General features: G+C 39.4%; 1 protein-coding gene across 3 annotated transcripts in view; it reads left to right on the top strand.

Moving 5' to 3' along the window:
- Nucleotides 1-13614, top strand: part of LOC116865159 (interferon-induced very large GTPase 1-like) — a 38538-nt gene that overhangs the window by 16850 nt on the left and 8074 nt on the right. For 2 of the 3 annotated variants that reach the window (XM_032853351.1, XM_032853353.1), the window contains exon 2: nucleotides 8204-8287. The gene's annotated coding sequence lies outside the window, so the exon portion shown is untranslated. Of the gene's footprint in view, nucleotides 1-642; nucleotides 705-8203; nucleotides 8288-13614 lie in introns of those variants that run through there. The other variant, XM_032853352.1, reaches the window with a different exon arrangement.

Here is a 13614-nt window from a genome sequence, read left to right as displayed (position 1 = left end):
CAGACAGAAAGGAATTTTCTTCGGTGGGGAAATGTCAGCAAAGTGAGAAAAAACAGGGAATAAAGGGAGCGGGATAATCAGGTAATATTTTTCCCTGAGGTCTTATGATTCTTAGGCGGGATTGTCAAGGAGGAGTTATATATTGGGTCAAGATAACAGTGGATCAAATTTCAGGGCAGTGGAGAATGGAGAGAAGCTTAACTAATGTTTATTAGTTTTCCACTGTGTTTAGATTGATCAGTGGGGATGAAGAAGAAAATTATCCAGAGCAGGCCCAGGCCAGGAGGTCCCAGAAGATGAAAAGTTAAAACCAAAAACTAGAGATAACCTGAAGCCCTACTGGGAGGAAGAGATAACCAGATGCTTCTTCTGTAAACAAGCTTCCCACCACAGGCTCCCCATACTACTGTTCCCACGTAAAGCAGGCCCCACTCCCCCAGTTTAAACCCACCTACCAGCAGTCACCACAGCCCTTGGAAGCTGACTGCCTGCAGTCCCCTATAAAAGCCCTATACCTTTGCTCCAGGGCCCTGTACTTGGAGCACAGGCTCTGGGGCCACTGGTGTAAAATAAATCTGAATTCTCCTACTTCTCTGAGTGTCATTTGGTCTCTCACAGGTCTGATTTTTTTTTTCCACAACAGGGTCAAACAACTCAACAAATCTTTCTGGTCTCTATTTCAACAAAGAATGGGAATATAAAGGGTCTGTATCTGACCTCATTATTAATAAGTTTAAAAGTGGGGCATTTGGAAGGGGAAATTTATATGAGCTCTGCAGCACCCACAAGAGAGCAGACTGAGGCTTCTCTCTGAGGGGGAGGTCAGGGTGCAGTTTGCTTTCCTCTAAACCTAAAAAAAACATCAAAAGCGGTCAAGGTGAGAGAAAAAAAAAGTGAACAAACATAAAAACCTCCAGAGAACAAAAGCCTGAGAAAAACGGTTTCCTCAGAGCCCACCCCCTTGAGGGGGGCAGGAGGACTTAACTCAGGGAACATCATTGACTGAAAACCCACGTGGCAGGCCACTCCCCCAGAAAACCAACCAGGAAAGAAAAAAGAAAAAAAAAAGACTACAAGAGAACAACCACCACTACTTCATAGAACTTTTATTTTTATTCTTATTTTATTTTTTTAAGATTTTATTTATTTATTTGACAGAAAGAGAGAGATCACAAGTAGGCAGAGAGGCATGCAGAGAGAGGAGGAAGCAGACTGCCCACTGAGCAGAGAGCCCGATGCAGGGCTCGATCCCAGGATCTTGAGATCACGACCTGAGTCGAAGGCAGAAGCTTCAAACCACCGAGCCACCCAGGCGCCCCAACTTTTATTTTTAATTCATTCCCACTATTCTGGCTCATTTTTTTTAATATACAGACAATTTTTTAACCTATTTGCCATCACAGTAAGATGTCCAGTACATCAAATTCCATAATAACCTTCTAACCTGAACTTTTTGATACATACACCTGTGTTTTTCCTTTGCATTTCTATTTTTTAAATTTCTTTTTTTTTAATTTTTGTTTAGTTTAGTCTAGTTTATTCCTTTTTTATTTTTATTTTCTAATATTCATATAGAGTTAAACTTCAAGGTAATCCCCTTTCCCCAATCAATACTACTCGTATAGGTAAACCAATTTTTAATCCCCCTTTATCTTAGGAAAGTTGAGTCCTTTAACAAAGATATCAAGATACATCCAGGAAGAATCAAAACAACCTTCTTCACCCACACTGAGAATTTATAACCACTCTCCCATCTTTTTCTTCCGCCAGTGTTTCTGTGTTTTTGTGTTTGTCCTGATAGTATATAAATCTTACACTTGGGGTTCTTTTTGACGAGGTTCTTCCTTTATTTGCTTATATATATATTTTTTTCTCTTGTCATATACTTTTATCAGTCTTTATGTTTGTCTGTTTTTGTTTGTATACTTCATCAATCTTACCTTGGGGTCCATTTGGGCTGAACCTTTTCTTTTATCTTCCCTTTCTTTCCTGTCTCTCTCTCTTTTTTTTCTTTTACTTTTCTTTTTTCTCTCATTTGGGGGGGATCCTAATTGCTCAGAAGTGTTCCAGGGTGCACCTTGACCATGGTCGATACATCCAGCTACATCCGTTCAGTCATCTCTCACCAAAATGACTAGGAGGAGGAATGCCCAACAGAAGAAAAATACAGAGGATGGACCTTCTGCAACAGAGCTAATGGCTATCAACATAGATAATATGTCAGAAAGAGAATTCAGGCTAACAATTATCCAGGCAATAGTTAGGTTGGAGAAAGCCATGGATGACCAAACGGAATTGATTAGGGCCGAGCTGAAAGCGACCAGACAGGATGTTCACAATGTTAGGGCAGAGCTAAAAGCTAGAAGCTGGTTTTTTGAAAGAATCAATAAGATTGATAAACCATTGGACACACTAATCCAAAAGAAAAGAGAGAAAGCCCAAATTCATAAAATTATGAATGAAAAGGGAGAGATCACAACGAACACCAAGGAAGTAGAAACAATCATCAAAGTTATTATCAACAGTTATATTCCAATAAGCTAAGCAACCTAGATGAAATGGATGCATTCCTGGAAAACTGTAAACTCCCAAAATTGAACCAGGAAGAAACCGACAACCTAAATAGACCAATATCTAGTAATGAGATTGAAGCAGTGTTCAAAAACCTCCCAAAAAACAAGAGCCCAGGACCTGACGGATTCCCTGGAGAATTCTACCAAACTTTCAAAGAAGAAATAACACCTATTCTCCTGAAGCTGTTTCAAAAAATTGAAGCAGATGGAAAACTTCCAGACTCTAAGAAGCCAGCATTATCCTGATCCCCAAACCAGGCAAAGACCTTACCAAAAAGAACTCCATAGTGTATATGGCCCACATTTTCCTTATCCATTCGTCCATTGAAGGGCATCTTTGTTCTTTCCACAGTTTGGTGACCGTGGCCACTGCTTCTGTAACCTTGGGGTAGAGATGTCCCTTCTTTTCACTACATCTGTATCTTTGGGGTAAATACCCAGTAGTGCAATTGCACGGTCAAGGGAAGCTCTCTTTTTAATTTCTTGAGGAATCTCCACACTGTTTTCCAAAGTGGCTGCACCAACTTGCATTCACACCAACAGTGTAAGAGGGTTCCCCTTTCTCCATCCCCTCCAACATATGTTGTTTCCTGTCTTGCTAATTTTGCTCATTCTAACTGATGTAAGATGATATCTCAATGTGGTTTTAATTTGAATGTCCCTGATGGCTAGTGATGATGAACATTTTTTCATGTGTCTGATAGCCATTTGTATGTCTTCATTGGAAAAGTGTCTGTTCATATCTTCTGCCCATTTTTTTTATCTGATTGTCTGTTTTGTATGTGTTGAGTTTGAGGAGTTCTTTATACATCCTGGATATCAACGTTTTGTCTGTACTGTCATTTGCAAATATCTTCTCCCATTCCGTGGGTTGCCTCTCTGTTTTCTTGACTGTTTCCTTTGCTGTGCAGAAGCTTTTGATTTTGATGAAGTCCCAAAAGTTCATTTTTGCTTTTGTTTCCTTTGCCTTTGGAGACATATCTTGAAAGAACTTGCTGTGGCTGATATCGAAAGGATTCCTGCCTATGTTCTCCTCTAGGATTCTGATGGATTATGGTCTCACGTTGAGGTCATTTATCCATTTCGAGTTTATCTTTGTGTATGGTGTAAGAGAATGGTCAAGTTTCATTCTTCTACATATAGCTGTCCAGTTTTCCCAGCACCATTTATTGAAGGGACTGTCTTTTTTCCACTGTATATTTTTTCCTGTTTTGTCGAAGATTAACTGACCATAGAGTTGAGGGTCCATATCTGGGCTCTCTACTCTGTTCCACCGGTCTATGTGTCTGTTTTTACGCCAGTACCATGCTGTCTTGGTGATCACAGCTTCGTTGTAAAGCTTGAAATCAGGTAACGTGATGCCCCCAGTTTTATTTTTGTTATTCAACATTTCCTTAGCAATTCGGGATCTCTTCTGATTCCATACAAATTTTTGGATTATTTGCTCCAGCTCTTTGAAGAATACTGGTGGAATTTTGATCGGAATGGCATTGAAAGTATAGATTGCTCTAGGCAGTATAGACATTTTAACAATGTTTATTCTTCTGATCCAAGAGCATGGAATGGTCTTCCATCTTTTTGTGTCTTCTTCAATTTCTTTCATGAGTGTTCTGTAGTTCCTCAAGTACAGTTCCTTTACCTCTTTGGTTAGGTTTATTCCCAGGTATCTTATGGTTCTTGGTGCTGTAGTAAATGGAATCAATTCTCTAATGTCCCTTTCTGTATTTTCGTTGTTAGTGTATAAGAAAGCCACTGATTTCTGTACGTTGACTTTGTATCTTGCCACGTTGCTGAATTGTTGTATGAGTTCTAGTAGTTTGGGGGTGGAGTCTTCTGGGTTTTCCATATAAAGAATCATGTCATCTGTGAAGATAGTGAGTTTGACTTCTTCCTTGCCAATTTGGATACCTTTTATTTCTCTTAGTTGTCTGATTGCTGTTGCTAGGACTTCTAATACTATGTTGAACAAGAGTGGTGAGACTGGGCATCCTTGTCGTGTTCCTGATCTCAACGGGAAGGCTGCAAGCTTTTTGCCATTGAGGATGATATTTGCTGTGGGTCTTTCATAGATAGATTTGATGAAGTTCAGGAATGTTTCCTCTATCCCTATACTTTGACGTGTTTTAATCAGGAACAGATGCTGGATTTTGTCAAATGCTTTTTCTGCATCAATTGAGAGAACCACGTGGTTCTTCTCTCTTCTCATATTTATTTGTTCTATTACTTTGATTGATTTGCGAATGTTGAACCATCCTTGTAGCCCAGGAATGAATCCCACCTGGTCATGGTGGATAATCTTTTTAATGTGCTGTTGGATCCTGTTTGCTAGGATCTTGTTGAGAATCTTAGCATCCATATTCATCAGTGATATTGGTCTGAAATTCTCCTTTTTGGTAGGGTCTTTGCCTGGTTTGGGGATCAGGGTAATGCTGGCTTCATAGAGTCTGGAAGTTTTCCATCTGCTTCAATTTTTTGAAACAGCTTCAGGAGAATAGGTGTTATTTCTTCTTTGAAAGTTTGGTAGAATTCTCCAGGGAATCCATCAGGTCCTGGGCTCTTGTTTTTTGGGAGGTTTTTGATCACTGCTTCAATCTCGTTACTAGATGTCGGTCTATTCAGGTTGTCAATTTCTTCTTGGTTCAATTTTGGGAGTTTACAGTTTTCCAGGAATGCATCCATCTCATCTAGATTGCTTAGCTTATTGGAATATAACTGTTGATAATAACTTTGATGATTGTTTCTACTTCCTTGGTGTTCGTTGTGATCTCTCCCTTTTCATTCATAATTTTATGAATTTGGGCTTTCTCTCTTTTCTTTTGGATTAGTGTGGCCAATGGTTTATCGATCTTATTGATTCTTTCAAAAAACCAGCTTCTAGTTTCATTGATACATTCTACTGTATCTCTGGTTTCTACCTCATTGATCTCAGCTCTAATCTTGACTATTTCCCTTCTTATGTGTGGAGTTGGTTTGATTTGTTGTTGATTCTCCAGTTCTTTAAGGTGTAGAGACAGCTGCTGTGTTCTGGATTTTTTCAATTTTTTTGAGGGAGGCTTGGATGGCTATGTATTTCCCTCTTTGGATCAACTTTGCTGTATCCCATAGGTTTTGGACTGAAGTGTCTTCATTCTCATTGGTTTCCATGAATTGTTTCAGTTCTTCTTTGATCTTCTGGTTGATCCAAGCATTCTTAAGCAAGGTGGTCTTTAGCTTCCAGGTGTTTGAGTTCCTTCTGAACTTCTCTTTGTGATTGAGCTCCAGTTTCAAAGCATTGTGATCTGAGAATATGCAGGGAATAATCTCAGTCTTTTGGTATCAGTTGAGTCCTGATTTGTGACCCAGTATGTGGTCTATTCTTGAGAAGGTTCCGTGTGCACTTGAGAAGAATGAGTATTCTGTTGTTTTAGGGTGGAATGTTCTGTATATATCTATGAGGTCCATCTGGTCCAATGTGTCATTCGATGCTCTTGTTTCTTTATTGATTTTGTGCTTCAATGATCTGTCTATTTCTGAGAGAGGCGTGTTAAGATCTCCTACTATTAATGTTATTCCTATCAATATGACTGTGTATCTTGATTAACAGTTTTCTTATGTAATTGGGTGCTCCCATATTGGGGGCATAGATATTTACAATTGTTAGATCATCTTGGTGGATAGTCCCTTTAAGAATGATGTAGTGTCCTTCTGTATCTCTGACTACAGTCTTTAGTTTAAAATCTAATTTATCTGATATGAGAATCGCTACCCCAGCCTTCTTTTGAGGCCCATTGGCATGAAAGATGCTTCTATGCCTCCATCAGAAAGGATGAATACCCAACTTTTGTGGCAACATGGACGGGACTGAAAGAGATTATGTTGAGTGAAATAAGTCAAGCAGAGAGAGTCAAGTATCATATGGTTTCACTTATTCGTGGAGCATAACAAATAGCATGGGGGACAAGGGGAGTTAGGGAGGAGAAGGGAGTTGAGGGAAATTGGAAGGGGAGGTGAACCATGAGAGACTATGGACTCTGAAAAACAATCTGAGGGTTTTGAAGGGGCGGGGGGTGGAAGTTGGGGGAACCAGGTGGTGGATATTGGAGAGGGCATGGATTGCATGGAGCACTGGGTGTGGTGCAAAAATAATGAATACTGTTATGCTGAAAATAAATTAAAAATTAAAAAAAAACACATTGAGATACCACCTTGCATGAGTTAGAATGACCAAAATTAACAAGACAGTAAACAACAAGTGTTGGAGAGGATATGGAGAATGGGGAACTCTCTTACACTGTTGGTGGGAATGCAAGTTGGTGCAGCCACTTTGGAAAACAGCATAGATATTCCTTAAGAAATTAAAAATGGAGATACTCTATGACCCTGCCATTGCACTACTGGGTATTTACCCCAAAGATACAGATGTAGTGAAAAGAAGGGCCATATGTACTCCAATGTTCACAGCAGCAATGGCCACAATCACCATACTGTGCAAAGAGCCAAGATGCCCTTCAACAGATGAATGGATAAAGAAGATATGGTCCATATATACAATGGAATATTGCACTTCCATCAGAAAGGATGAATACCCAACTTTTGCATCAACATGGATGGGACTGGAGGAGTTTATGCTGAGTGAAATAAGTCAAGCAGAGAGAGTCAATTATCATATAGTTTCACTTACTGGTGGAGCATAAGGAATAACATGGAGGACATTAGGAGAAGGAAAGGAGAAGTGAATTAGGGGAAATTGGAGGGGGAGATGAAGCATGAAAGTCTACAGACTCTGAGAAACAAACTGAGGTTTTGGAGAGGAGAGGGATGGGGGGATAGGTGAGTCTGGTGATGGGTATTAAGGAGAACATGTACTGAGTGGAGCACTGGGTGTGGTGCATAAGCAATGAATCTTGGAACACTGAAAAAATAAAATTTTAAAAAAAGGTATCTTTGAATATATCTTCAATTCTTTAGGAAATATGCTATTCAAAAGAAGAATAAAGACTATTTTGCAAGGAGATGAGAAAATACACTTTGTTAGCCTCCCTTTACTTTCAGGATTCTCAGGAATGTATCTATTGATTCCATGGAGATAATGTGTCCTGACTCACATTTATATTTTCTTTATTTCATTGTTCTGTTTACAATTATATCAGATTTCTGAATTTTTCTCCTTTAAGATATCCGGTAATTATGTCTGATTGTTGTGTTTAGTCTGAATTAAGCAGAAGTGACAAGGTAACCTGTACCAGAACTTTGGCAAATTGAAAATGCTTGGAGTTTTTGTTGTTGTTGTTGTTATAGTTGTTGTTTGTTTGTTTTAAGGAATTCTTATTCAGAATCTTATTGCATGTAAGGAAAGTATCCCTTAACAATGGTACAGATAATACAGCTTGAGTAAAAATTAGCTGATTCTAATAAAAAAAAAAAGTGGGGCATTTGAGTGACTTAGGTCATACTCCCAGGGTCCTGGCATAGAGTCCGGGGTCGAGCCCAGCATCAGGCTCCATCTTACTCAGTGGGAAGCCTGCTTCTCCCTCTCACTCCCCCTGCTTGTGTTCCCTCTTTCACTGTGTCTCTTTCTGTCAAATAAATGAATAAAATCTTTTTAAAAAATATATTAACAAATAAGTTAAAAGGAACTTTTTTTTACACAGAGTGAAGAGACATTTATTCAAAGTCCAGCAGACTGCCCAACTGCCCTTTACAGTGCAAACAGGAAGAAAGAGCCTACAGAAAAGGTAGGACGTGTAAAATTGCTTTACTTTGGTTGTCTCTGCATTACAAGCTATTAGGATAGGCAGTGGAATGGACCGTGCTCCTCATCACGATACTGACCCTGTAATTGTGGTTACCAAAACACACACTTGTGTCACCTTTATAAAAAACCGTGTTTGTTGCCCCCTAGTTTTACATTTAAAAATTGTAAACATTTACACCCCGTTCCACTCCAACATGGAAACTTGAGGATCCAGGCCCAACGGAGGCACTTGCCAACACAGGGTCTGCTCACAGGCAGGCACCTTGGACCCATGAGTGTAGAACAATGTACAGGAGAGAGTTAAGAATCAAGAGCCGCTGTCCCACCTCTGGGCCCCATCATTAGAAGCAAACTCACATCTGTGAGTCTTAACTAGGTCATAGGGGGAAGGGTTGTTCTTTGCAGTAAGCCTTTCCCAGACCACATTTCCACAAATCAAGGTCTCAGAAAACTTTAATATTGTTGTTATTATGATTCATGTAAGGAACAGATGCTATTGTAAACACAGAGAAGAGGTACAAACTAGACCTAAAAGATTAATGGAAAGCTTCACAAATGTGGAGGAACTTGAACTGGGTTAGGAATATAGAGCCCTGGGCAGAGAAGATGGTGAAGGGTTCATGTAATATAATGATGTAGGGGAAGGAAATTTTTCTCTTATTTCCTTCCTTCAAGCTACTGAGCTAATGAGAAGGCAGTAGGGGTCTGGGGCTTCAAAGGGGGGAAGAAAATTCACAGGAAGATGAGAAGAAAAAATGGTTGATAAATATTTGTCATGCTACATGGATAAGTCCTTCTGTTATAAAAAGTTATTTCTGATAGGGACACCTGGGTGGCTCAGTGGGTTAAGCCTCTGCCTTCAGCTAGGTCATGGTGTCAGGGTCCTGGGATTGGGCCCCACATCGGCCTCTCTGCTAGATGACGAACCTGCTTCCTCCGCTCTCTCTCTGCATGCCTCTCTGCCTACTCGTGATCCCTTTCTCTGTCAAATAAATAAAGCATTTTTTTAAAAAAAAGTTATTTCTGATAATAGCTCTCTTCCTGATAAAAGTCCATGATTTAAATTTTTAAAGCAGTTTAGAAGCAGGTAAAAAGCTTTTCCTTAAGCCTACTCGGTCTTAATTACCTTCAACTCAAGACAGTCCCCAAGCCAAAGTGGCACATTTTGGGGTGGTATATTCTGTTCCGCTTCAGTCCTGCCTTTGAAACTTCTCCAAGAAGTTTCACAGTCCAGAAGTTGAGTTGGTAGACTGCTCCATTTCACCTCATTATGCTGCTAGGAAGCCTGTAAACAAGGTACTATGCCAATTTTTATGGGTTCCATAAAGTCAGCCTTAGTTCCTTAGATCTGTGTGGACATACCGGAGTCTATTACATATCTGAGGATTACATCACTCTCACAAATGACACTCCAATCAAAGCCTTGGTAATATAACCAATGTTTCCAATTGTTTCCTATTACAAGGAGAATAGATTCTTTTTTTTAATTAAGTTTTAAATTTTAAGTCCAGTGTAGTTTATACACGGTGGTATATTAGTTTCAAGTGTGCAATATAGTGATTCAACAGTTGTATACATTACTCAGTGCTCATCATGGTAAGGGTATTCTTTAATCCCCATCTCTAACTTCACCATCCCCCATCACCTCCCCTCTGATAACCAGCAGTTTGAGAAGAACAGATTCGTACTGAACTTATGCATAACTGTATTGCCATGAAATGAGAATATTTAAGAGTATACTTAAGACTATGTGAGAGATTCTAAATTCTGAAGGTATCAGGAAAGGAGAAAAAGATAAGTGATTTACTTTTGTTCACAAAGGTGCATTTTACTAAATTGCTGATAGCTTAGAAAAGAGAAAAGGTTTCCTTAAATCTGGAAAAACAAAACACAAAGAACCAACATTTCTAATTTTTGAAAAAACCATGAAAATTATAACAATCTTCATCAGTTCATTCAGTTCCATGTAATTAATTCTTACTGATCTTCATCTTTTTTGTTAGTAGTTTCATAAGCCATTAGTTTCTCTACTAGAGTCCTACAAATTCTCACCGAGTTCAGTGGTATGATCTGAAAGGTTTCAGAGACCTGTACTTGTTAGAGTCCTTTCCATTAGTCTCTTTGAAGATGAAGCAATTTTACAGGAGCAATTCTGCAAAGCATTAGAGTTAAACAATAAATATCTGTAAAGGACAAAAGACTTAAGAATGCCTATGGTTAAAGATGACACACACCTTAAGATGATAACTAGGGAAAGAAGATAGAAAAGCTGGACAAATGGAATTCTGAGTTCATCTCCTCCTACAGACACACCAAGGCAACAACTATTGTATTGCAACTCACTCTGAAAATGACCTGAAGACTGGCAGAACAGATATTGCACAGCTAGGCACAGAGAGAAGACCACATCAAAAACAAAGAGAGGGATAGAGATGCAATCAGGAACCAAACTCCAAGAGGGACTACCTGAAAACAGGAAGAATGTCGTAAGAATGGAGGAGCAAGGTGATCAAATCTCACACTGGGCACCCCTAGCCCTGGAGACTGTCACTGGGAAGGTGCTTCCCCATAACAACTGATTTTGAAAGTCAGTGGGGCTCAGCTCCAGGAGCTTTAAAAATCATCAGGGCTTATCTCCAGGAGAGCGAGAGGGGAAACCAAGTCTCTGCCTTTAAAGACCCAGCACACTGAATAATTCAACCCGAGACAAAGAACAGAAGCAATAATGTGGGAAACACCCGGGGTATACATAAAGGAGATTTGACTAATTTTAGGGCCTGTACTAAAAGGACAAGGATCTGCAAGAGATTTCTCTGGAAACAAAAGTGCTGGTAGATGACATTTTTTGCTCTTGCCAAGCCTAGATAGTTGGAAGCTTTTAGCAGCCAGTTCTGATACCTTCCATCTACCTTGCTAGCACCTGACACTAATGTTCCCCTGCAGATCCACCCCACCCAACCCACCTGCTCCAGGAGGCACCCCTTCAAAACAGCTCACACCCGGCGGAGAGCCCAAGCTGGGACCAGCTCTCCTCCAAATGCTACCCAGCAGTAGTCACAGCAGCTCATTGCAAGAAGCCAGGCTGGGGTGAGCCATACTCACCAGAGGGCAAACCCTACCAACCAGTGCACATTCACTGGCTTCAACCAGCCTTCACAGCTTTCCAACAGGGAACAATCCCTGCCTGCCAGTGCACTCCCAGCAGGTGCAGCTCAGCCACACAAGAAGGTACATGCAGTTCATAGAGGGGATACCCCTGGTGCACCTGGTACTGGTGACCAAAGAGGGTTCAACTACTGGATGCTACAGAATGCCTTCTACATAAGGCTAATTTTTTTTAAGAGGGAATGAAGTTTTTTTTTAAGATTTTATTTATTTGACACAGAGAGAGAGAGAGAGAGATCACGCATAGGCAGAGAGGCAGGCAGAGAGAGGGGGAAAGCAGGTTCCCTGCTGAGCAGAGAGCCCAATGAAGGACTCAATCCCAGGACCCTGAGATCATGACCTGACCTCAAGGCAGAGGCTTAACCCACTGAGCCACCCAGGTGCCCCAGACTAATATTTTTAAGACCAGGAGATGTAACTGGCCTACTTAATAGACAGAAACAAACTGTTTCTGTTAAGGAGTTAGATGAAACAAAGAGACGGAGGACTATTCCTAAATAAAGGAATACAAAACCATAGTAAGAGAGCTAAATGAAACAGAGATAAGTGATATGTCTGAAAAGGAGTTAAAAGTAGGGGAACCTGGGTGGCTCAGTCAGTTAAGCATCTGCCTTTGGCTCAGGTCATATCAGGGTCCTGGGATCAAGCCCCACGTTTGGTTCCCTCCTCGGCGGGGAGCCTGCTTCTCCCTCTTCTCTGTTGCTCCCCCTGCTTGTCCTCCCCTCTTTCTGTCTCTCAAATAAAATAATAAAAATTTTAAAAACTGGGATAGCCATGCTTATCTCAGAAAAAAATACACTTTAAAACAACTGTAACAAGAGAGATAAAGGTAATTACATATGAAAAGATCAATCCAACAAACAGATACAACAACTATAGATATCTATATACCTAACATGGGCGCATATGAATATATAAATCAAATATTAATGAACATAAAGGGAGAAATTATAAAAAATAATAGTAGGGGCTTTAACACCCCACTTACATTAAAGGGGATCATCCAGATAGAAAATCAATAAAAAAGTGGCCTTGAATATCACCTTAGGCCAGATGGACTTAACAGATATACACAGAACATTTCATCCAAAAACAGCAGAATGCTCATTCTTTTCAAGTGCACATGGAATGTTCTCCAAAATAGATCACAACACAGACCTCAATAAACAAGTCTCAATAAATTAAAAATTAAAATCATATCAAATGTTTATTCTGACCATGACAGTATGAAACTAAAAATCAATTACACGGAAAAAAACTTGAAAGAAACATAAGCAAGTGGAGGCGACATAACATGCTACTAAACAATCAATGGGTCAATGAAGAAATCAAAGAGGAAATTTTAAAACCAGCTGGAGACAAATTAAAAAAAAATAAAACATTATCATTTAAAATCTTTGGGATGTAGCAAAAGCAGTTCTAGGAGGAAAGTTTATAGCAATAAAGGCCCACTTCAAGAAATGAGAATAAACTCAATCTAAACTTACACATACAGGAACTAAAAAGGAGTAACAAACAAAGTCCAAATTTAGTAAAAGGAAGGAAATAACAAAGATTAGAGAGGATATAAGAGGACATAAATGAGAGGTTAAAAAAATTAGAAACTATCAATGAGACTAAGAGATGATTCTTTGAAAAGATAAACAAAATGCATAAACCTTTAGCCTGACTAATCAAGAAAAAAAGAGAGAGAACTTGAATAAATAAAATCAGAAATAAAAGAAAGTTACATCTAACACCACAGAAATACATTTCAAAGCACAGTAGAGTAAATAAATATCAACAACAGCTTAAGAATAAGCGACAGAAAGACAGAAAGAAACCACTCAACACAGCTTTGACAGAAACTAACACAGGAAATATAATGGGTGGTACCACGCTTGTTTTTTGTCTTTTCGTTTCTATTTCCTAGCAAATATTTTTTTGTTTCCAATTTTTATTTAAATTCTAGTTAGTTAATATATGGTGTAAAATTAGTTTCAGGTATAGAATTTAGCGATTCATCCCTTCCATTCAATGCTCAGTGCTTACCACAAACTCCCTCCTTAATCTCCATCACCAATTTAACCCATCTACCTCCCCTCTAGTAATCTTTACTTCATTCTATATAGCTAACAGTCTGTTTTCTGCCTCTCTTTTTCC

This window comes from Lontra canadensis, unplaced genomic scaffold (assembly GCF_010015895.1).
Source record: "Lontra canadensis isolate GAN:19392208 unplaced genomic scaffold, GSC_riverotter_1.0 scaffold7, whole genome shotgun sequence".
NCBI lineage: Eukaryota > Metazoa > Chordata > Mammalia > Carnivora > Mustelidae > Lontra > Lontra canadensis.
The sequence above is the reverse complement of the archived record's forward strand: the minus strand, read 5'-3'. Positions and strand labels throughout refer to the sequence as shown.